We start from the raw sequence: 21,984 nt of genomic DNA, 5'->3' as shown, positions 1-21,984 counted from the left end.
GCAAAAACCTAAAAAAAAAGTGAAGAACACTATCATAGGTCAAAGAGGGGTCAAAAAAGAGGATTAAGAAAATTTATTAAATTTGATATTAAAAGATCATTAGTAACTTTGGAGAGAGCTAATATGATGCAGGGAGTTATGGGCATAGCAGATATTATGATTAAAAACAAATTTTGGGAAAGGAAATATTTCTTGTAACTCTCTAGAGAACTCTGTTGTCCAAAGTAACTCCATTCTAGATGGGAGAACCTTGGATGGTTCACCTTCCTCCAGCTTCCAGTTTCCCACTACCTGAGCTTGGCCATTAATGCATCGAACTTCTGCTGGCCTGACATGTTGAACTTAGAGGTCATGCACCTTAGGACAGGAAGGACCAATATGTAGCTTTGCCTATGGGAGAACACCTGGAACCGGATGCTAGACCATTGCCCAAGCACCACCTTTGTTCAACCCACTATAGAAGTACATTTAAGTCTGGAAGAGATGTACTGGTGCCCCTTTTTTTTCCACTCTTCTTCACCTTAGCTTCACCTTGCAAGAATGGCTATCTCTCTCCCTCTTTCTTAGATAGACCACATGTTCCTGGCCTAGGCCTGCTGGAGAACCATGGGCCCCCTATGTCATGTGGCCAGGCTTAAGTCAGCCCTTATGGCTTCCTATCTTCTGTCTCTTTGTCTGTCTCTGTCTCTATCTCTCAAACCTAGCCTAGTCTTTTTTTATTCACTTCTGTCCTCAAAATACCTGCTGCTTTTTCTCTAGGAGGAGAAAAGTTGTATACTTTGCAGCCACCTATAATAAATCCTGAGCAGTTTTGAATTCCAGGGATATACATGAATTCTTTCACTATTCAAAAAACATCTCAGTCTTCATCTCTCAATTATAATTGGTGAGTGGGATATTCCCTCTTAAGAGTTAATATTCCAGGGGTGGCTAGGTGGCCCAGTGGATAGAGCACTGGCCTTGGAGTCAGGAGTACCTGGGTTCAAATCCAGCCTCAGACACTTAATAATTACCTAGCTGTGTGGCCTTGGGCAAGCCACTTAACCCCATTGCCTTGAAAAAATCTAAAAAAAAGAGTTAATATTCCTAGTGAAGTCCTCTCAGGGTTAAAAATCATTACAACAAAGACAGACTATTACTCTTAGACTATTCTTAGAAGAAAGAGGGAGAGAGACCTTGCATTCCAAGCCAGACATCTTCCCTTTTCTGTTGGGGGGGGGGGGGGGTATAGTGGACTATTTCCAGAGAGACTTTGCATTTTTAGTTAGTCACCTATTTGATGATAAAACTATCTTAACTGAGAGAACAGTAGACTGTTCCCATGAGAAAAATTTTGCATTCCAACAAAGCTCATAAGACACCTCATATTTGATAAGTAACTGTTATTTCAATAAGATAATCCTGAAGGTTATTCTTACCATCTGGATGGTGAGGTAATATTTTATGAAAACCTTTCATCCTTTGCTTTGTTGTTGGGATAGATTTTCACAAATATAATGTAACTCTGAAGACTAACCAATGAGTAGCCAGAGAGGGATGATAGGGAGGAGGAGAGGATTGCCTTAGGCCATATAATCTTGCTTGACTGTCAATTCAGGGCAACTCCTTGATCTTCACTACCTTTATGAGACTTGGAATATGCCCTTTTCTCAAGAAAAGCCAAAAAAAATTTCTTTTTTTTTGCTCAGAGGAGTCTCTTTATTTTTTGTGTGTGTTTTTCCCCCCCCCAAAGACCCCTCATGGTGATGGGCTCACAGTTTATATGCCATTCAAAGAGTGGGTTTTCTTTTTTTTTCTTCAATGAAGGATCTAGATTTATTTATTTTATATTATTACAATAATTTTGTTATAAGGGTAAACATAAACCACCCTCCCCCCAAAAAAGATGAGAAACCTCAAGAATAGTGAGAGAGAAAAAAATGTACTTCAGTCTGTGTTCAGATTCCATTGGCTCTGTCTCTGGGGTGAATTGCTTTCTTTATCATAAGTCCACCAGAGAAGTTGCTTCAATTCTCATTTATTCTATTCTCTCTCCTTTCATCCTGGCTCTGTCCAAAAGTGTGCTGTAGCTGAGTACCCTCTCCCACAATCTTCCCTCTCTTCTATCACCTATTCCCCCCTTCCCTCCCCCCACTCCCCCTTATCCCATCCTTTTCTTCTCATTTTTCTCTAGGGTAAGATAAATTTCCTCACCCTATTAAGTGTGTATGCTATTTCCTCTCTCAGCCATTTCTGATGAGAATGAAGGTTCACTCATCCCCCCTTGCCTTCCCCTGTTCCACTCCATTGAAAAAGTTTTTTCTTGACTCTTATGTGAAATTTCTTAGCTTCTTCTTCATATCCTTTCCCTTCCTCCCTTCCTTTATTACCCATTGACTAACAATTCTTATAAGTGAGAAAGTTCATATCAGTTATCAATATCTTCTTCCCATGCAGGAATACAAACAGTTCAATATTATTAAGTTCCTCATAGTTAGTCCTTCTCATCCACCCCTTCTATGGTTCACCAGAATCCTGTACTTGGAGATCAAACTTTCTGTTCAGCTCTGGTTGTTTCAATAGGAAAGTTTGAAAGTCCCTTGTTTCATTGAAAGAGGATGTTCAGTTTTGCTGGGTAGTTGATTCTCAGTTATAAACCAAGATCTTTTGCCTTCCAGAATATCATATTCCAATCCCTAGGAGCCCTTAATGTAGATTCTGCTAGATCCTGTGTAATCATGATTATGGAGCATTGGTAGTTGAATTGTTTGTTTTTGACAGAATTTAGAATTTTCTCTTTGATTTGGGAGTTTTGGAATTTAGCTATAATATTCCTGGAAGTTTTTCTTTTGGGATCTCTTTCAGGAGGTGACTGGTAAATTCCCTCCATTTCTATTTTACCATCTGCTTCTAGGATCTCAGGGCAATTTTGCTGTATTATTTCTTGAAAAATGAAGTCTAGGCTCTTTTCCTGGTCATGGCTTTCAGGTAGCCCTATAATTTTTATATTATTTCTCCTGGATATATTTTTGAAGTCAGTTGTTTTTCCAATGAGATATTTCACATTTTCTTCTAATTTGGGGCTTTTTTGGAAGAGTTTTATTTCTTCCTGATTTCTTGCAAAGTCTTCAGCTTCCTTTAGTTCCTTTCTGCATTTTAAGGAGTTGTTTTCTTCAAAGAGTTTTTTTATCTCCTTTTTCAGCTGGCCAATTCTGCTTTTTAAGGCATTCTTCTCCTCATTTGCCTTTTGTTTTGCTTTTCTTTTTCATTTGACCCAAAGTGGTTTCTAACATATTTTTTTCAGTATTCTGCTGATTTGGTTTTCATGATTTTTCTGCATCACTCTCATTTCTCCTCCCAATTTTTCCTCCATCTCCCTTAATTGCTTTTTGAAGTCTTTTTTTGAGCTCATGCATAGTCTGAGCCCATTTTCTATTTCTCTTGGAGGTTTTGTATATGGAAGCTTCCATTTTGTCGACATCTGAGTATGTGTTTTGATCTTCCATAGGACTAAAATAATTTTGTATGGTCAGATTCTTCTTTTTCTGTTGTTTACTCATTTCCTCAGCCCAAGACTAATTTACAGCACTTCCAAGGCTTTGGGGTTTTTTTGGGGGGACACCCCATTGGGACCTTTATTCCTCCAAGGTCTTATGCTCTCTTGCATGTGCTTTGATATGTAGATAACCACAGCACTTCCCTCTGCCCTAGAGCCATAAGGAGGGGCCCTGCTTGGCTATCTTAGTATGGAAGCCCAAACTGCAACCTGGATCTGAGCATGGGCAAACAGCAGAGTCCTGCCCCCAAGGAGAGCAGAGAAATTTCTGCAGTTTTCCCTGGCCCCCTTTCCATCTGTAGGCTATGCTCTGGAGGTGCAGGCTGGTTTCTCTTGCTGCAGGTTCTGCAGCCAGTGCTCCTTACTCCACACTCATTATGGTGTAGCAGAATTCTCTCACCTCCCCTTCAAGCTGTTCCTGGGCTTCACTGTGACTGGTGCTTTTTCCAACTCCTGGTCCTGGTGAAACATACCTTTCCCACATAACTTCTAAGTTATCTTGAACTGGGAAAATGTATCACTCAGTCTTTCTGTGGGTTCTGCCCCTCTAAGTTTTGGTTAGCATCATAATTTGATGGCTTTTGGAGTTTTTTTGGGGGGGGAGTTCCCAGGAAATGCTACCTTCATACCACCATCTTGGCTCCACCCCTGAGTTTCTATTTTTTAAAGTGGATTTTTATCCTACACACTTTATTGGTGACCCCCATTCATCAGACAACAAATGATGAGGACAAAAGATACTTGTAGAGAGTTAAGAGAGTGAGACCAAGAAAGTATAGATGCCTATTGTGGATGTCCTTCCCAAGAAGTTTAGGTACAAAAAGTGAGATGTAATATAGGATGATAGAAGGAATGGGTGGATCAGGATTTTTTTTAAGGATGGATGTGATATAAGTATATTTGTAGATAGTAGGGAGGTAGAAAATAGACAGAAACTGAAAATAAGGGAGATGGGGGGGGGGGTTGGAGCCAGGAAGGAAGATCTGACACCACTCAACTGAATTCTCTAAATATTCTTCTCCAAATTTTAAAATCACACCTTAAATCAAATTTTGAAGTAGCCGAGCTAACAAAAGATCAGGGTGATACATTTTTCCAATCTAAGAAAATTTAGAAAGTTGACAGGAAATATCTTTGAATAGAGATAGCAAGCTTGTGGAAGAGGAATGAATAGCAATAGCAACTTCCAGTGCTCTCAGTCAAGAGATAGTAAGGGTGTTTGTTAAAAATGAAAGAAAAACCTGCTAGAGTGAGAGAAAATTGTAGATTTGATTCATGAATCCATGTGCACCTCACCTAGCATGAAGCACGAGGTAGCATTAGAACATCAGACTCTCAGAATTTGAGTTACAGTCTAAGAGGTCCACCCATCACATGACATGTCCCTAATATGATTTCCCTACCCCATCATACAACATATGATATGCTGATGAACCCAATTGTCACAGGGAGTGTATGGGATAATATTCAATTACCTAATTGTGATAACTCAGTTGCAATAGGTCAAGATCTCTTGGTCACTCTTGACCAACTGAGGACTAGTTTCTTCTAATGTTGGGTTTGCCGTCTTTGGAATGGGATTAGGAAAACTCTTCCAGTTTTGTGATTGGCTGGGGTCATTCCCCCTTTGTAATGCATTCCCTAGGGACCCCCAACACACACACACACACATACCCTATGAAGACCAACAATGCACTACATTCCTCACAGTGTCAGACAAATGATCAGAAAGAGATTGGAGAAGACTCTTTTGCTGGCACTGGGTATAACTAGAACTAATTGACAACTTTAATGTCCATAAGCAGCTCTGAATCACAGTTCCATGATGAAGAGTGTTAGTATTGGATTAAAAGGAAGCCAAGTTTTAGTTTCAAGGCACAAAGGAGCTCTAGTACTTGTGGCTTTCAGGGAACTAAGGTTAGGCACTACCTGAGTAAATACCAGAAAGCAGAGCAGAAGAGCAGCGCCTATAATTCTCCTAGAATAACACTCCCTTGGAAGCACCTAAAACTTGCAGATTCCCAAATTAATAATATAAAATAGAGGAGAGAAAGGAAATAACATTATTCATGCCTACTATGTACCAAGTCCTGCGTTAACAGCTTCACAAATATTCTTATTGAAATCTCATAACAACCTTGGGAGGTAGGTATATAATTAACTCTATTTTACAGTTGAGGAAATTGAGGTAAACAGATTAAGCAATTTGTTTAGGGGCCTACAAGAGTAAGCAAAAGAACTATACAAGAAAGCTCTCAACATCACTAGTAACCACAACGGATGGTAACTTTTTACATGCATAGTCAGTTTATTAATTCTATTCATTTTTATTTTGTTTATGAACTTTTTTAGGGGTATAATTAGGAAAAATTAATAATAGTAGAAGTAGTATGGGAGAGAATGGGTAATGCTGAAATCTACTCTCATTAAAAATAGGTTAAAGAGGGAACAACATATAAATAGTCCTTTTTATTTTTTTTGCAAAGCAAAGTCACACAGCTAGGTAATTATTAGGTGTCTGAGGTCAGATTTGAGCTCAGGTCCTCCTAACTCCAGGGCCGGTGCTCTAACCACTGCACCACCTAGCTTCCCCTAGAATGACATATATTTAGAAAGGTAAAAAAGTCTTCTAAATTCAGAAAGAAATAAGAGAGCAATTAAAAGTGAGCAATAAGAGCAGCTGCTAGATGGTGCAGTGGATAGACTGCAGAGTCAGGAGGATCTGAGTTCAAATTTGGTCTCAAACACTTAATAATTATTTAGCTGTATGACCTTGACCTAGTCACTTGACCCCATTGCCTTACAAAATAAAAACAAAAAAGTGAACAAAAGAGAAGTTGCACTATGTGTCAGTAATATTATTTGGGGTTGCTTTAGATTATTTAAAAAACTTAGTATAAGGGAAGCTAGGTGGTACAGTGGATAGAGCACTGGCCCTGGAGTTAGGAGGACCTGAGTTCAAATCCCCAGCCTCAGACACTTAATAATTGCCTAGCTGGGTGACCTTGGGTAAGTCACCCTTAACCCCATTGTCTTAAATAAATAAAAAAAAATCAGTATAAAAATACCTATGTTTCTTTTGGACTATACGATCACAAACATAAAACATTTTTATACAAATAAACTAAGATCTAAAAATCAAAGTAATATTTATTGTTCATGGTAAAGCAAATTTAATTTTTAAAATGACAATTTTATCTATTTATTCAATGTCCTCCCAATTAAATTACTAAAAACTTATTTTACCAAGTTAGAAAAAATAATAACAAAACTCATTTGTAAGAACAAAAGGATTAAAAACTTCAAAGAAATCACAGAGGAAATATGTAAAAGAAGTAGATTTGGCAGTATTAGACCTTAAACTATGCTATAAGAGGAGATCATTGTTGAAGTGCAAAATGAATGATTTCAATTATTTTAAATTAAGGTTATTTTATAAACCCTATGTACTGTCTAATATGATATTCTTTAAGATGGAATTAATATTTCTTGATCTATATATTACCGATCAGAATTTAGTCTCTTAACCTTTAACTAATAATTATAAAATGTCAGTCTGCTATGTAAGGCCTGCCTCCACAATGCTGACTACACCTATGTCAATCTGGTAATCTCAGTGTTAGTAACTGAGCATCAAACTTTAAGATAAGAGACATCCTGGATGAGCAGAGAGAAAATCCTATTGTTATTTGTAAACATTTACTCTTCAGCATAGGTGGAATTCTTGTCAATAGGAATTTAAATAAATATGAGAGAATACTGTAAAACCATGTCATCTATGTGAAATCTCATTGGTTGACTGCCGAAAGTTTTATTATTTTTTTCTTCAATTTGTATAAAATGACACCCAAAACATTGTATCAATGTTGGTATTTGCTAGAATGCCATCCACCCATGTGTTTTGTTAAAATCCTAGAGAATTAAAATTCATTTATAAAACTAACTTTGTTGTTTCATTTTAGCCTAAGGAAAAATTATGGTTAAGAGCACATGGTACATGTGACATTGGATTGAATTTGAAAAAGAATATACTTTTTCTCTAGACAACTCAGCATCATAAGAATCCCTAAAAAAAAAACCAACTAGGACACATTTTAAGTCTGGCACGAGTGACTTGTCTAAAGGTGAGATTGTTATTTTTCAAACTCAAATTCCCCTAGTTGTGAACTATGTTCTTTTCTGAAGTAAAGCACTCTGGGATTGTTACTGGGGTTTGTGCAATTTTTTTCATTTTGACAAGATTTTGTCTGGTTGTTTGTTTTCCAGCTAGTGTGGGTGTCAGGGTTTAATTCTAGATCTAGGGAAGATTATCTTGATATTTTGTAGCTCAGTGATTAGATCTCTGGCATTTTTTTGTTTGATAAAAACATAAAGGAATATTTACCTGGCATCTTTTGTCATAAACCTAGTGTATGTTATATATTATTTGTTTTATATTGTTTTATTGTTATTTTGGTGTATTGTTTTATGGATGGTTTCTGTTGAAAATATGGGACAACCCAATTCTAAAATCAGAGATGGAGTAGAGAGAATTCCTGCTTTTTACATGATCAAAAATTACAATTCCAGTGATCACATATTTTGCCAAAAGTGGAAAAATTAACTAGTGACAATCCTTAGCTGAGCTGGCCTAAATGGGGATCATTTGACAGGACTAAGATTAATAATCTTAAAACAAAATTGTTTAAAAATTAGTAAAACATCTAAAAAAGAATGGCAATGCTTCCATAACTGGGTCGAAATGATAGAAAGGGAAAGAAAATCTGAGAAGGCCTCGTTTAAGGCTAGAAGGAAATTTTTTTCAAATCAGAGAGAAGAGGCAAAAAAGCCTCTTAACTGAGTCTCCTCTGGTCTTGGTCTCTGCCCCTCTCCCTCCTGAGCCACGAGAGCCGGCAGTGAGCATTGCCTCTACTTTTGTTTCATAAATTCCAGTCTCTCAGCCCTCTTCTGTTTCCGTTTGTTATCTGCCTCCTGTTTCCTCTTATTTATCTCCCTCTTCTTTGCTTGTTCACTCTTCTAACCTCCTACTTCATTTCCTTCTCATTTTAGCTCCTCTCCCTATTCTCTGATGTATCCCATAGTAGCCTCCTCTTATTCTCCTTCCTGTGTTTCTGCTACTTCTCCTTTGCCTGCCCCCAGAGATCTTCTCTATATAATTTCCCCAGCTCCATATAAAAGTCTGAAGCCTGAATTAGTGGTGATGCATACTTTCAAGGTAGTCAACATACCATGTCCCTCAGGTTGTTCAACCTGCTGATGAAGGACAGGCTGTATCTAATGCAAAACTTTACACTTATTTATCCTCGCTATAAATTTAAGCCATGGGACAGGGGTGAATTGCAAGCATTAAAGAAAAATTTTCCTGATCCAGGCAAAAATCCTATTTCCTTTCATGATCAATTTAGAATTACTTTGCAATCTTATTGCCCTGGGATCCCAGATATTTGCCAGTTAAATGTAGCTCTAGTTGGCAGAGGGGAAGCAGAGAATTGGTTTTAAAAGGTAGATATCAAAACTACTTTTGAAGAGCTCCAAAACACAGATTGGGTGGCATGTACAGACCAGGAAAGGTATTATGTGGAAGCCTGAGCTATAGGGATGTCCTTTATGATGCAATTCCCTGGTATTTCCCAGACCAATGAACTTTTTTTTTTTTTTTTAGGTTTTTGTAAGGAAAACGGGGTTAAGTGGCTTGCCCAAGGCCACATGGCTAGGTAATTATTAAGTATCTGAGACCTGACTCCAGGGCTGGTGCTTTATGCACTGCATCACACCCAATGACCTTTTCAAAAGTTAAAACTGTTGTTCAGATACAAGCTGAAACAGTGTTTCAATTTTTTTGATCCCCTAGCCAAGATTTTTGATACAAATTCTGGCCTGAATCATGATAAGAAAGGAGGAAAGACTCAGTTTTTCTCTTATTTTGTTAGCAATCTGCAACTTATTCTGTTCAGAAATATTAAGATAAATGAGCCAAGCTTGCAAGATTAACATCCTTAACATTAACATCCTTGTCTAATTGGCTCAGAAATTGAGCCAAAATTTAATAGAGGAAAAAAAGAAAAAATCTCCAAGAAAAGAGAATTAAGAGCAAAGCAAGATAAGATTCTGACTATGCAGTTCAAGCAATTGACAGCTCCTGTAGCTAGGAGGCAGTCTGAGGATCAGGCAGCCTGGGTTTGTCATAATAGCAAAAGGCCTGAAAACCAGAAATTAAGAAATCGTTCCCCACAGTCTTTTCAAATTCTTAAAATTCCTTTTTCTTCTTCTCTGCCTGGACAGAACCATGCTCAGCTACTATCTTGCCTCCCTAACCTGTGGTCCAATCCTCCCACTGCTACAATATTCACTGTGGCTGACTTATGCAATGGCTATTTTTCCATACTTGTTCTTTCCAGCAATAAATACATTTTTGCATTCAAATGGGAAGGTCAGCAATCTGCATGGCCAAACTTATTTTTAAAATTTGCTTTGGAATGCAATGAGGCTCAACTCAGCTGTTTGGAAATGGAATGTTCTCTGGATTTTTCCTCTGGTTTGTTGGAAATTTGTCACCTTTGGTGATGTTTGTTTTTGTTTTCCAGCCAGAGAGGGTGCTGAAGACTTATTTTTAGATAAGCATAAAGGAGTTGTCTAGTACTTGTCTTTGTCTGTGTAGGTTTAGGGGACCCTCTAGTGTGAGAGCAAGGTGGGGTTTTCCCCTGGAGTTCAAGGGGGGAGGGCCTCTCTGGTTTGAAGTGCACTTTATATGTTTTATATATGTTTATTTTAAATTACAGGCAGAGGGAACCTCTCAGCTGTCTCTGAATGGTCAGGTCTACTGTTGTGTCTCTGTGTTCTGACTGGTCTATTTTCCTCTCCATTCTTCCTTTTCAAAAGTCGATCTTTTTCTTTTCCAAAAACTTGTGATTTGGTACCACAGGACAGATTTTCCTGAAAATCGTGGGGGGGGGGGGGGGTTTGGGGGGAAGAAGAGGGTTTTATTATTTTCTATTATTTCCTATTATTTTCTATTGTTTCTTTTCTGGTCTAACTGACTCTGAGGGTTTTATTTACTGATTTGGCAAAGTACACATAAAAAGGACTTAAAGAAATTAAAATTGTCCCTAAATTTATTTTTGACTGGTCTTAATTAGCATGTTAAAAGAAAAAAAAAACTACTAATAATGGCTTTCTGTGTTGCTCCCCCCAGCAGGTCTTCTTTAGTTTCCTCTGGCCCAGAGATCTAAGAAGAGATCACTGGACCTTTTATTTGGGGGGGGGTGGATTTGAGAGGGCTAGGACAGAGCTCCTAAAATCTCACAATACAGGATGCCATTGTACAATCTTTGATCCACTAAAATTGTGTCTCTCTAAACAGTGATGGTTTGGTGAGTTCTCATAAAATCATTAAGTATTGACTTCAGAATAAAGAAATGAAGACTGAAAATCTTATTTTTATACCATTTCTCAATTAGAAAGTACAGAAAGAAAAGTTTTTGGTGTTTTTAAAAAAAATAATAATAGAAGAGAGGAATATCTGTAACTTATATGTATATGTTAAGGACCTATAAGTCCAGATTTTGAGTTGATTTAATCTAAAATTTAGTTCTGAAGGAAAAGGTAACAGGAACATATAAATTTTTTTTTTAGGTTTTTGCAAGGCAAACCGGGTTAAGTGGCTTGCCCAAGGCCACACAGCTAGGTAATTATTAAGTGTCTGAGACCAGATTTGAATTCAGGTACTCCTGACTCCAGGACCGGTGCTTTATCCACTATGCCATCTAGCCGCCCCTAGGAATATATAAATTAAGAAATGTAGTAGAGCTATATGATCACCTTTTTTAAATTTTTTAAACTATGCATGGATTTATTTTCTATACATCATTAAGTTTATACATTAACTTGAGAAATTTTTTTAAGTTGGAAAATACATAATTGGAATAATGATATTATGATGTTCATGAATGTTCTAATATTAAGAATATTGTTCAATAATTGGGAGTTTAAAATTATATTAACAAACAGAATGAGGAAAAACTAAATTTCTTATGTATTATTGTTGCTTATTGTAACCATAGTTTTTGACATTTGACTCATGAATTTCATAATAGTATTAAGTACAAAGAAAATCTTGTAATTATAAAGGAAAAGGATTTTTAGAACCATCAAGTCATAAATGTTTATCAAGGATTTTTCTATAAGGAAATATGATGGGCATTTAACAATTTTAGCCACCTGATTTTAGTAATTTTAATTAATTTAATTGCCAGTGAATGGGTTATATGATATCACTATTTAAAGCCAATGTTTGAAAGGAATTTGACTTAAGGTTGTTTATATGAGTAATTTAATTAAGTATATTTCTCCACATCTTAAAACAACAGATCCTTCTTTTTGTACACACCCTCGGTTCAAGAAAGGTGGTACTTAGCAGTTCTGTGAATTGGGATTTATTGCCTGTGAAGGATTTGTAGGAATAATCTATAATACCAAAAAATAAATTTTTATACTAATTTAGGTTTGATAAATTCCAATTTCAGATTTTTTTTGTTTCAAGATTGAATGAGAGAGATGTCCATCACTTTACAAGTTCATAAATATATTGTCCTTTTTAACATCAGGAATGTTTATTGATGGTTTTTTTAAAAGAGAGGACTCAGAAAAAGACTTTTGTAAAAATTTTTTATATATATTTTATATAAGGTCTACTAAATTTTCAAATCTGTAACCTAATTTACAAAAAATAATGTGATGATATTTCTTTATAGCTGTCATAGAAATGTTTCTATTTTTTTAAGTTTACTATTTGTGAAACAATTAGCTGTTGAGTTACTATTAAGAGCATTTAAGTTTGCAAGTTGATAAGCTCTTGCTCTGGTTGAAATTAGCATGAGACTACCTTGCTGAATAAGATAATGGCATCTGTTGTCATATCGTATGAGATGGAAGGGATAGATGCCCCATGGTCACATGTGGAATATTCCTCATATCCTCTGAGGAAATGTGAAGTTGAAAAGATCCTTTTTCTCTCTTTTGGTCTGCAGGTGGCATTATGTGCCCCTTTGACTTAAAGGGGGGAGTGATGAAGTGATAATAGTATAAGATTTAGCATGATTATTATAATTTTGTAACAGCATTTTTTAAGTATGATAGTGGTAATTCTGTAATAATCAAATATATTATGAATAATGTTCTCAACTATACATATATTTATCAGTTGGGGTTACTATACTTTAAAATCTTTTGTAACTATTCATTTTTCTTTCCTTCTCCAATTTTCCTGCAACATATATTGATTGCTACATTGTTACTTCAGAATATGTTTGTTATATAAATGCATGTGTTGAAACATATTAATGGAAACTTTTAAAGAAAATTTTTGTTTCCATGTGTTATATGTTTTAGATTTTTTGTTGTAAAATCACCTGTGCAACGTGGATAACATTTTGTGATTTTTCCTGTAATATTCATTGTTACCACTATGCAATCATAATCAAAATATGACATTATTTCTGATCCTTTATAGTTTTTACTGTCTAATTATAGAAAATTGGTATAAAATGTCATGGGACTGAAATTGCCTTCCTATCTTAAGTCTGAAATCCAGATATCAAAGGAAAAGACTGATGGGTCATAGTCCATAGAAGCCAGAAGAAGAAAAGAAACCCAAGAGGCATTTGTAAAATTTACAGGTGAAAATGGTTTGTTCTGGGGCAGCTAGGTGGCACAGTGGATAAAGCACAGGCCCTGGCTGGAGTCAGGAAGTACTTGGGTTCAAATCCTGTCTCAGACACTTAATAATTACCTAGATGTGTGGCCTTGGGCAAGCCACTTAACTCCATTTGCCTTGCAAAAACCTAAAAAAAAATGGTTTGTTCAGGGTTAGAGAGTGGAAGAAGTAGTTCTTCAGGATGATCTGAGGCTGGACTTTTTCCTGACTATTTCCTATGAATGTGACATTCAGAGAAAACCTGGCAGAATGAAAATCTGGCTTGAGGCACTTGGCTACCTATGTGACCTCCACCTGGAACAGACATCTAAAATACATAAGGGACTGTTCTTTCTTTATGGCTCTGATTTTTATGGTAAATTGCTATGATCATGTAAGACAGGTAATATTAAAATCAAGTACAGAAATTTTAAGTAATTTTGTCCTACATTTATCTAAATTTAAAATAGTCAGCTAGATTAATGTGTAGTTTGGCATAACTGTTAGGCAAGTTTATTTTGTTAAGTGGAAAGTATCCTCCAAATGGGGGAATAACAAAATAATGATAATAATCTCTGCATGTAACTGAATTTTCCATAAATACCAAGTCAAATTGTAAATCATCAAGAGCTAAGGGATTTCAGAATTTCATTTTCTAGAAATGATAATAGTAATTGACTATTTAAAATATTAAGAAGTTTCAACAGAAGGAAAATCTCTACAAGCAACCTACATTGAAGAAATCTTGGAAGCTACATCCTAAGCCATAGTACTACACCAAGTGTGACAGAAGAAAAAATGGACTTGAATCTTTCCTTACTGCTGTACTTTTATCTATATAATACACACACACACACACACACACACACACACACACACACACACACACACACACACACACACACACACACACATAATCCAAAAGGGATTACCCCCTTCTGAATCTCTGTAAATTTTTTAAAATTTGTGATACTGTTATAGATCTTACTTGCCTATGGTCCTTAGTCTGAATCCCATGATATATGATTTCCCATTATACTCATTATATTCCTAAACTGATTGATCTAAATTGATTGATCTATGAATGACATTAAGTCAATTAGATCAAAATGGGGGAAATGTCTAATATGATATTCTTTGAGATGGAATTAATATTTCTTGATCTATATATTACTGATTAGAAATTAGTCTCTTAACCTTTAACTAAGGGTTATAAAATGTCATTCTACTATGTAAGACCTATTTCCCACAATGTTGACTACACCTGTATCAATACTATCTGATTATCTCAATTTTAGTAATTGATCAACAAACTTTAAGATAAGAGACAAACTGGATAAGCAGAGAGAAAATCCTATTGTTATTGGTAAACATTTACTCCAGCATAAGTGTAATTCTTGTCAATAGAAATTTAAGTAAATATTATGAAATTTGAGAGAATATTGTAAAGCCATGTCACCTATGTGAAATCTCATTGACTGAATGTCAAAAGTTTTATTATTCTTTGTTCAAATTATATAAAGATACCAAAATGTTATGTCAATGTCATCCACCCATGTGTTTTGGTAAGATCCTAGAGAATAAAACGTCATTTATATAACTAACTTTGTTGTTTCAATTTTAACCTAAGGAAAATAGAAGGAATGTAGAAACTTGGGGCAAAAACTTTCATAGACAATCTCTCAGATAGGATGTGATTGAGTTGGAATATTGCTGTGATGGAGGAAATGATGAGCTGGTTGATTTAGAAAAACATGGAAAGACTTGGACTTAAAAAGATCCTATCTATCTTCAGAGAAAAAGAAGGCAAGTGGAAATAAATATAGTCTTATATATGTATGTATGAGTGTATACGGGTATAAAGGTGTATGTTTATAGATATTTATGTATATATTTTTCTCCTACAATCCAAGCCATACAGCCAATGGATGCTCCCATCCAAGTGGTAGGCCAATACAGAATTTTCACACAAATTCCAGTTTTCCATTCTCCTGAATCCAGTTCCTAGTTTTTCATGCTCCTCCCCCTGTAGGTAACTTAGGCTGTCTAGTGATATGTCAAATCCTCTTTATGTACACATAAAGATACAGAGGTCCAGAGAGGCAAGATAACTTGTCCAAGGTTATACAGGTAGAAAGAGCTGAGATCCTAACCAAATTAAGTACTTTTTTCACTACACCTGATTCTATGTTTGCTTCTCTCATTTAATAATTCTGTCCAAAGAGTCTGTCCTACCTTGCACTTGAGAGAAGGCTTGGCCTTCTCCTTAAGAAAACACTGCCACAGCCCTCACCAACCAAGGTTCATTTCTCCTTGCCCTTAAGAGAAGGGGGGAAAAAAGATTATAATAGATCTCAGGAGGACTTTTACTTTCTTGGTGACTCAAGATTTCCCAAAAAGGGTGGACATCATCTCTGGTTTATGGTGTTCCCTTCCTTCTTATTCCATAAGCTTTTGAGCCAACTGTCACTCTTTCAAGAGACTTTTTCACCTGAGCACCAGCTTCCTGAGACTTGGAGCAAAAGAAAATCCCCTGAATTTGTAGCAAGAGAGTTCAAGGTAGGAATGGGTGCTGTATTTTGTCAAAAGTTTTTTCAGCATCTATTGATGTAATCATATGATTTCTGATAGGTTTGTTATTGATATAATTAATTATACTATTTTCCCAAAGGAAAATTTTCTTGAAGAAGAAAGGCTGAGAATAATGTTTGTAAGATACTTACTTAGCACAGTACTTGGCACATAGTAAGCTCTTTTTTTTAATTTAATTTTTTTATGTCAAATCCAGTTTCTTTTCATTATTCCATAGAAGATAAACAAACAAATGAGAAAATAATCAATAACTACCATACATATTTGTATATACATAATATATAATTTCAGAAATAACAATAACTCTCATGCATGAGGCTCTCAGAAATGTTACCCTGAGTTCAAGGGACTCTGTAGGTCCATATTCACACAAAACTGTAGCTCCCAAACTCTGAGTGATGTGTCTGCTTTTATTATTTAACCAGAGAAAGTTAGTGTAAAGTTAAGACTTTTAGTGAAATATATATTAAGAAAAGTAGCATTTTCTATCTCCTGCTGCCTAAACCTAGGGCACTATTTTGCATCAATAGATATTTTCAGTGAGGAGAAACATAGAGATCACATATGAGAGACAAGGATAATTTATGTCTCGGATCCTGCAGGTCTGCCAATATCATCATCATCTTCTTTTCTTCTTCTTCCTTCCTCTTCGTCTTCTTCTTCTTTTCTTTTTCTTCTTATTCCTTCTTCTTCTTTTGTCTTCTTTTCTTCTTCTTTTCTTCTTCTTTCTTCTTTTCTTTTTCTTCTTCTTCTTCCTTCTTCTTCGTCTTCTTCTTTCTTCTTCTTCTTTTCTTCTTCTTCTTTTGGTTTTTAGCATTTTAAATTTTTTTCTCCTTTCTTTAAGATTTTATTTATTTTGAGTTTTACAATTTCCCCAATCTTCCTTCCCTCCCCCCCCCCCACAGAAGGCTGTCTGTTAGTCCTTACATTGTTGAATGTGATGAGAGAGAAATCATATCCTTAAGGAAGAAAAATAAAGTATAAGAGCTAGCAAGATTACATATTAAGATAATGGTTCCCCCCCCCTAAATTAAAGGTAACAGTCTTTTGTCTTTGTTCAAACTCCACAATTCTTTCTCTGGATACAGATGGTATTCTCCATCGCAGATACCCCAAAATTATCCCTGATTGTTGCACTGATGGAATGAGCAAGTCCATCAAGGTTGGTCATCACCTCCATGTTGTTGTTAGGGTGTACAATGTTTTTCTGGTTCTGCTCATGTTGCTCAGCATCAGTTCATGCAAATCCTTCCAGGCTTCCCTAAATTCCCATTCCTCCTGGTTTCTAATAGAACAATAGTGTTCCATGACATACATATACCACAATTCTTTTAAGCCATTCCCCAATTGAAGGACTTTTACTTAATTTCCAATTCTTTGCCACCACAAACAGGGCTGCTATGAATATTTTTGTACAAGTGATGTTTTTACCCTTTTTCATAATCTCTTCAGGGTATCTCTTCAGACCCAGCAGTGGTATTCAAAGGGTATGCACATTTTTGTTGCCCTTTGATCATAGTTCCAAATTTCTCTCCAGAAAGGTTGGATGAGTTCACAGCACCACCAACAATGTATTAGTGCCCCAGATTTCCCACATCCCATCCAACACTGATCCTTGTCCTTTCTGGTCATATTGGCCACAGAGATGCTTTAATTTGCATTTCTCTAATAAGTAATGATTTAGAACAATTTTTCATATGACTATGGATTACTTTAATTTCCTCATCTGTAAATTTCCTTTGCATATCCTTTGACCATTTGTCAATTGGGAAATGACTTTTTTTTTTGAAAATTTGACTCAGTTCTCTGTATATTTTAGAAATGAGTCCTTTGTCAGAAATACTAGTTGTAAAAATTGTTTCCCAACTTTCTACATTCCTTTTGATCTTAGTTACAGTGGTTTTATTTGTGCACAAGCTTTTTAATTTAATATAATCAAAATTATCTAGTTTGTTTTTAATGATGTTCTCCATCTCTTCCTTGGTCATAAACTGCTTCCCTTTCCATAGATCTGTCAGATAAACCACTACTTGATCTTCAAGTTTGCTTATAATATTGTTTTTTTATGTCTAAATCCTGTATCCATTTTGATCTTATCTTGGTATCAGGTGTGAGGTGTTGGTCTAATCAAAGTTTCTTCCATACTAACTTCCAATTTTCCCAACAGTTTTTATCAAAGAGAGGATTTTTATCCCCAATAGCTGGATTCTTTGGGTTTATCAAACAGCAGATTACTATAATCATTTCCTGCTATTATACCTAATCTATTCCATTGATCCATCTATTTCTTAGCCAATACCAGACAGTTTTGATGACTGATAATACAATTTTACATCTGGTAAGGCTAAGCCATCTTTTTGCGCTTTTTTTCTTTGAATCCCTAGGAACTCCTGACTTTCTATATCTCCATATGAATTTACTTACGACTTTTTCTAACTCATTAACATAATTTTTTGGAATTTTAATTGGTAGGGCACTAAACAGTTAATTTAGTTTTAGTAGAAGTGTCATTTTTATTATATTAACTCAGCCTATCCATGAGCAGTTGATGCTTGCCCAGTTATTTAAACCTGATTTTATTTGTGTGAGAAGTGTTTTGTAATTTTTTTCAAAAAGGTTTTGAGTCTGCCTTGGCAGATAGACTCCCAGGTATTTTATATTGTCTGAATTGAATGGGATTTCTCTTTCTAGCTCTATCTGCTGTATTTTGCTAGTCATATACAGAAATATTGAGGGTTTATTTTATATCCTGCAACTTTGCTAAAGTTATTGATTGTTTCTAGTAGTTTTTTATATGATTTTTTTGGGGATTCTCTAGGTAGACCATCATGTCATCTGCAAAGAGTGAGAGTTTGTCGCTTCCTTCCCAATTCTAATTCCTTCAATTTCTTTTTCTTCTCATTGCTGAAGCTAGCATTTCTAATATAATATTGAATAGTAGTGGTGATGATGGGTACCCTTGTTTGACCCCTGATCTTACTGGGAATGCCTCTCAACTATCCCAGTTGCATATAATGTTTGCTGATGGTTTCAGATAGATACTGCTTATTATTCTAAGGAACAAACCATTTATTCCTATACTCTAGTGTTTTTAGTAGGAATGGGTGTTGTATTTTGTCAAAAGCTTTTTAAGCATCTATTGATATGATCATATGATTTCTGATAGGTTTGTTATTGATATAATTAATTATACTAACAATTTTCCTAATATTGAACCAACCCTGCATCCTTGGAATAAATCCTACTTGGTCATAGTGTATTATCCTATTGATAACTTGTAATCATTATGCTAAGATTTTATTTAAGATTTTTGCATCTATACTCATCAAGGAGATAGGTGTATGATTTTCTTTCTCTGTTTTAACTCATCCTGTTTTAAGTATCGGCACCACATTGGTGTCATAGAAAGAGTTAGGCAGAGTTCCATCTTCACCTATTTTTCCAAAGAGTTTATATAGAATTAGAACTAATTGTTCCTTAAATGTTTGATAGAATCATTTGTGAATCCATCTGGCCCTGTAGATTTTTTCTTGAGGAGCTCAGTAATGGCTGGTTGAATTTCTCTTTCTGAGATAGGCTTGTTTAGGTATTTAATTTCCTCTTCACTTAACCTGGGCAACTTATATTTTTGTAAATATTCATCAATTTCACTTAGATTGTCAAATTTATTGGCATAGCATATAGTTGAGCAAAATAATTCTGAATTATTTCTTTAATTTCCTCCTCATTGGTGGTGAGTTCACCTTTTTTATTTATGATACTAGCAATTTGGCTTTCTTTTTTTTAAATCAAATTGACCAGAGGTTTATTGATTTTATTGGGTTTTTTTCATAAAACTAGCTCTTGGTTTTATTTATTAGTTCAATAGTTTTCTTGCTTTTGATTTTATTAATTTCTCTTTTAATTTTTAAGTCTAAGAAAAAGGGACCTTCTTGTTTAGGCAAAAAGGTCCTCAGGATGATATTGTAGAGTCCAACAGGGACATTTTCCACTTCAAGATAACAAAATCACATCTATAATCATCACTGCTCTTCTTTTGAAAACTTCAAGTGCCAGGATCTTCTATCACTGACACTATGATAAGTTCAAAGTCAATATTATATTGCCTTGGTCCTCTTAGCTCAAGCAGTAGCAACCCTGGCCTTTTCTAGCTGTAATTGGTAGATGAGATTATTTCTGTGGGAATCCCTGAAGTGCCCACAAACCTCCAGCACTTTGACCTTTCCATTGTCCATTAATCCTTTTTAATACAATATATGGTATAAGGATCTTAGAAAAAGTAAATTTGCATGCTGAATACACCCTGACTGTGTAGTGGATAGTATTATGTTTCTTGTACTGAGACACCACTAATATAAAGTTGTGAGGCCCTGGAGTTGTCAGCTTTATCTTGGTTAGATAGTGGGGGCTATTGACGTGTTTTCCATCAATATAGGGAGATGGATCCGCTGAGTAGTAAATTCTTTTCCCATCATTCTTATATACTACCATTTGTGATAAATTCTCAATTGTTTGCAAAATCATCCTTGTCAGTTACAGGTCTGCTAAGCAGAACCCAAATGGTAGCGCCACCTTGTGGGCAGTGAACCTCCAGTTTATACTGGGGATTGTTTGCCAAAACTACACATCTTTCACAGGCCTGTGAAAACATGTTGATTCTCTAAAAAGAGCTGGGTTCCAACTCAAATAAATCACATCAAAATATTGGCACAGATCCTCCCAAGAGATCCAGAAAATACCATTATCTATTTTCTGAGCTGTTCTCATATCAAAGTTTAAGTATTTTTGAAGCTCTGGAGTTCAGTTTCTCAAATCACTTTTACTATATCTTCCTTTCCAATGTAAATGACTCCAGGGATTTTTCAATTGGATAAATGCAGACCCTTGTATTCTCTAATATCCAAAACAGCATATGCATATATAGGAACCAAACCCTACTTCTCTCCTTCCTCTTCAGGAATCACTCCTCTAGCTGTGATGATAAGAACATCCCCTTTGTGAAATCTTTGGTAAAGCATTTTGAAAGAGTTCTCTTTACTGAAAGTTTGACTATCTGAATGCATAGTGTTCCTTTCTAGTATCTACCCAGTAAGAGCATGAAGATCAGTGTTTGAATTGGATCTTGGAAAGCCATATCCTCCCATGATTTTCATGTATGCCTTTTCTATGAGAGACACCCACAATTTACTTTTGTTGTTGGAATAAGAGCAGAATAATTCTCCATTCTGATCAACTGGTAACTGGTCATTTATTATCACTTTTCCTTAATGCTGTTAATGTGACATTTTACCATGTATTTTCCATACAGATTATACTCTGGGTCACCTTTCTTATTCTGAGGATAAATTATGCTTGTAATTAATTTCTTATTATATCGTCTCTCATAAGCTGCACTGATAGCTAGCAATGCCAGAAAGGAACAATCTGATGCTATTTTCTGCCTTATGCTGAAACTGGAAACAATATAGCTTATCATAGGATTGTTGGTGAGATCATCTGGCTGCACCCATTTGGAAGATATTGCCTTTTATTTTGGTGATAATGGTAGCTTACCATATTTATCAGAAAAAGGCACTGGAAAGGCAAAGCAGTCTCTCAAGTCAACATTCATGAAAGGAACATACTCAAGAACATACTCAATGCCATTTATTTTAGATGTCTGAGTACTTCTATTTCTTCTGCTGTGTATCACTGGTCCTATGGTTCACTTGACTGCACAGTTCTAACTGTTTGAGGTTTATCATTCAAGGAAAAATAAGGTCCCAGTGGGAAAAAAAATGTTCTGATTGGCTGATTTGATTTAACTACAGTTGGCTCGTCCTTTTGAGATGGCTTTGACATAGATTGTTTCAATGCTTCTGCTCTATGCAGTGCTTGTCAAGTCAACAGTTTCAGTTTACTTTGCAAGGACTGATCAAAAGTTTCATTAGACCTAACATAATTCTACCAAATTAACTGCTAGCTTTAACATACTGTTTTCAGACAGATATCCACTGTTTTTGTGTATACTTCCATAGCTTCTTCTGCATTGCCTTTATTTGCTTCAACAAAAGCCTGTGTCACCAGGATCACCGTTTTCTGATTGAACTGCTGAATAAAGAACTTCAACTCTTTCTAAACACTCATTTATTTTATCTTGAATATTTTCTAAGCTTTATCCTGCCAT

General features: G+C 35.5%; 1 pseudogene; it reads right to left on the bottom strand.

The window, feature by feature from the left end:
- Window positions 1-16,816: 16,816 nt before the first annotated feature.
- On the bottom strand, window positions 16,817-21,984 carry LOC141523544 (calpain-7-like; annotated as a pseudogene).

The sequence above is a fragment of the Macrotis lagotis genome, chromosome 5 (assembly GCF_037893015.1).
Source record: "Macrotis lagotis isolate mMagLag1 chromosome 5, bilby.v1.9.chrom.fasta, whole genome shotgun sequence".
NCBI classification, from domain to species: Eukaryota; Metazoa; Chordata; class Mammalia; order Peramelemorphia; family Peramelidae; genus Macrotis; species Macrotis lagotis.
The sequence above is the reverse complement of the archived record's forward strand: the minus strand, read 5'-3'. Positions and strand labels throughout refer to the sequence as shown.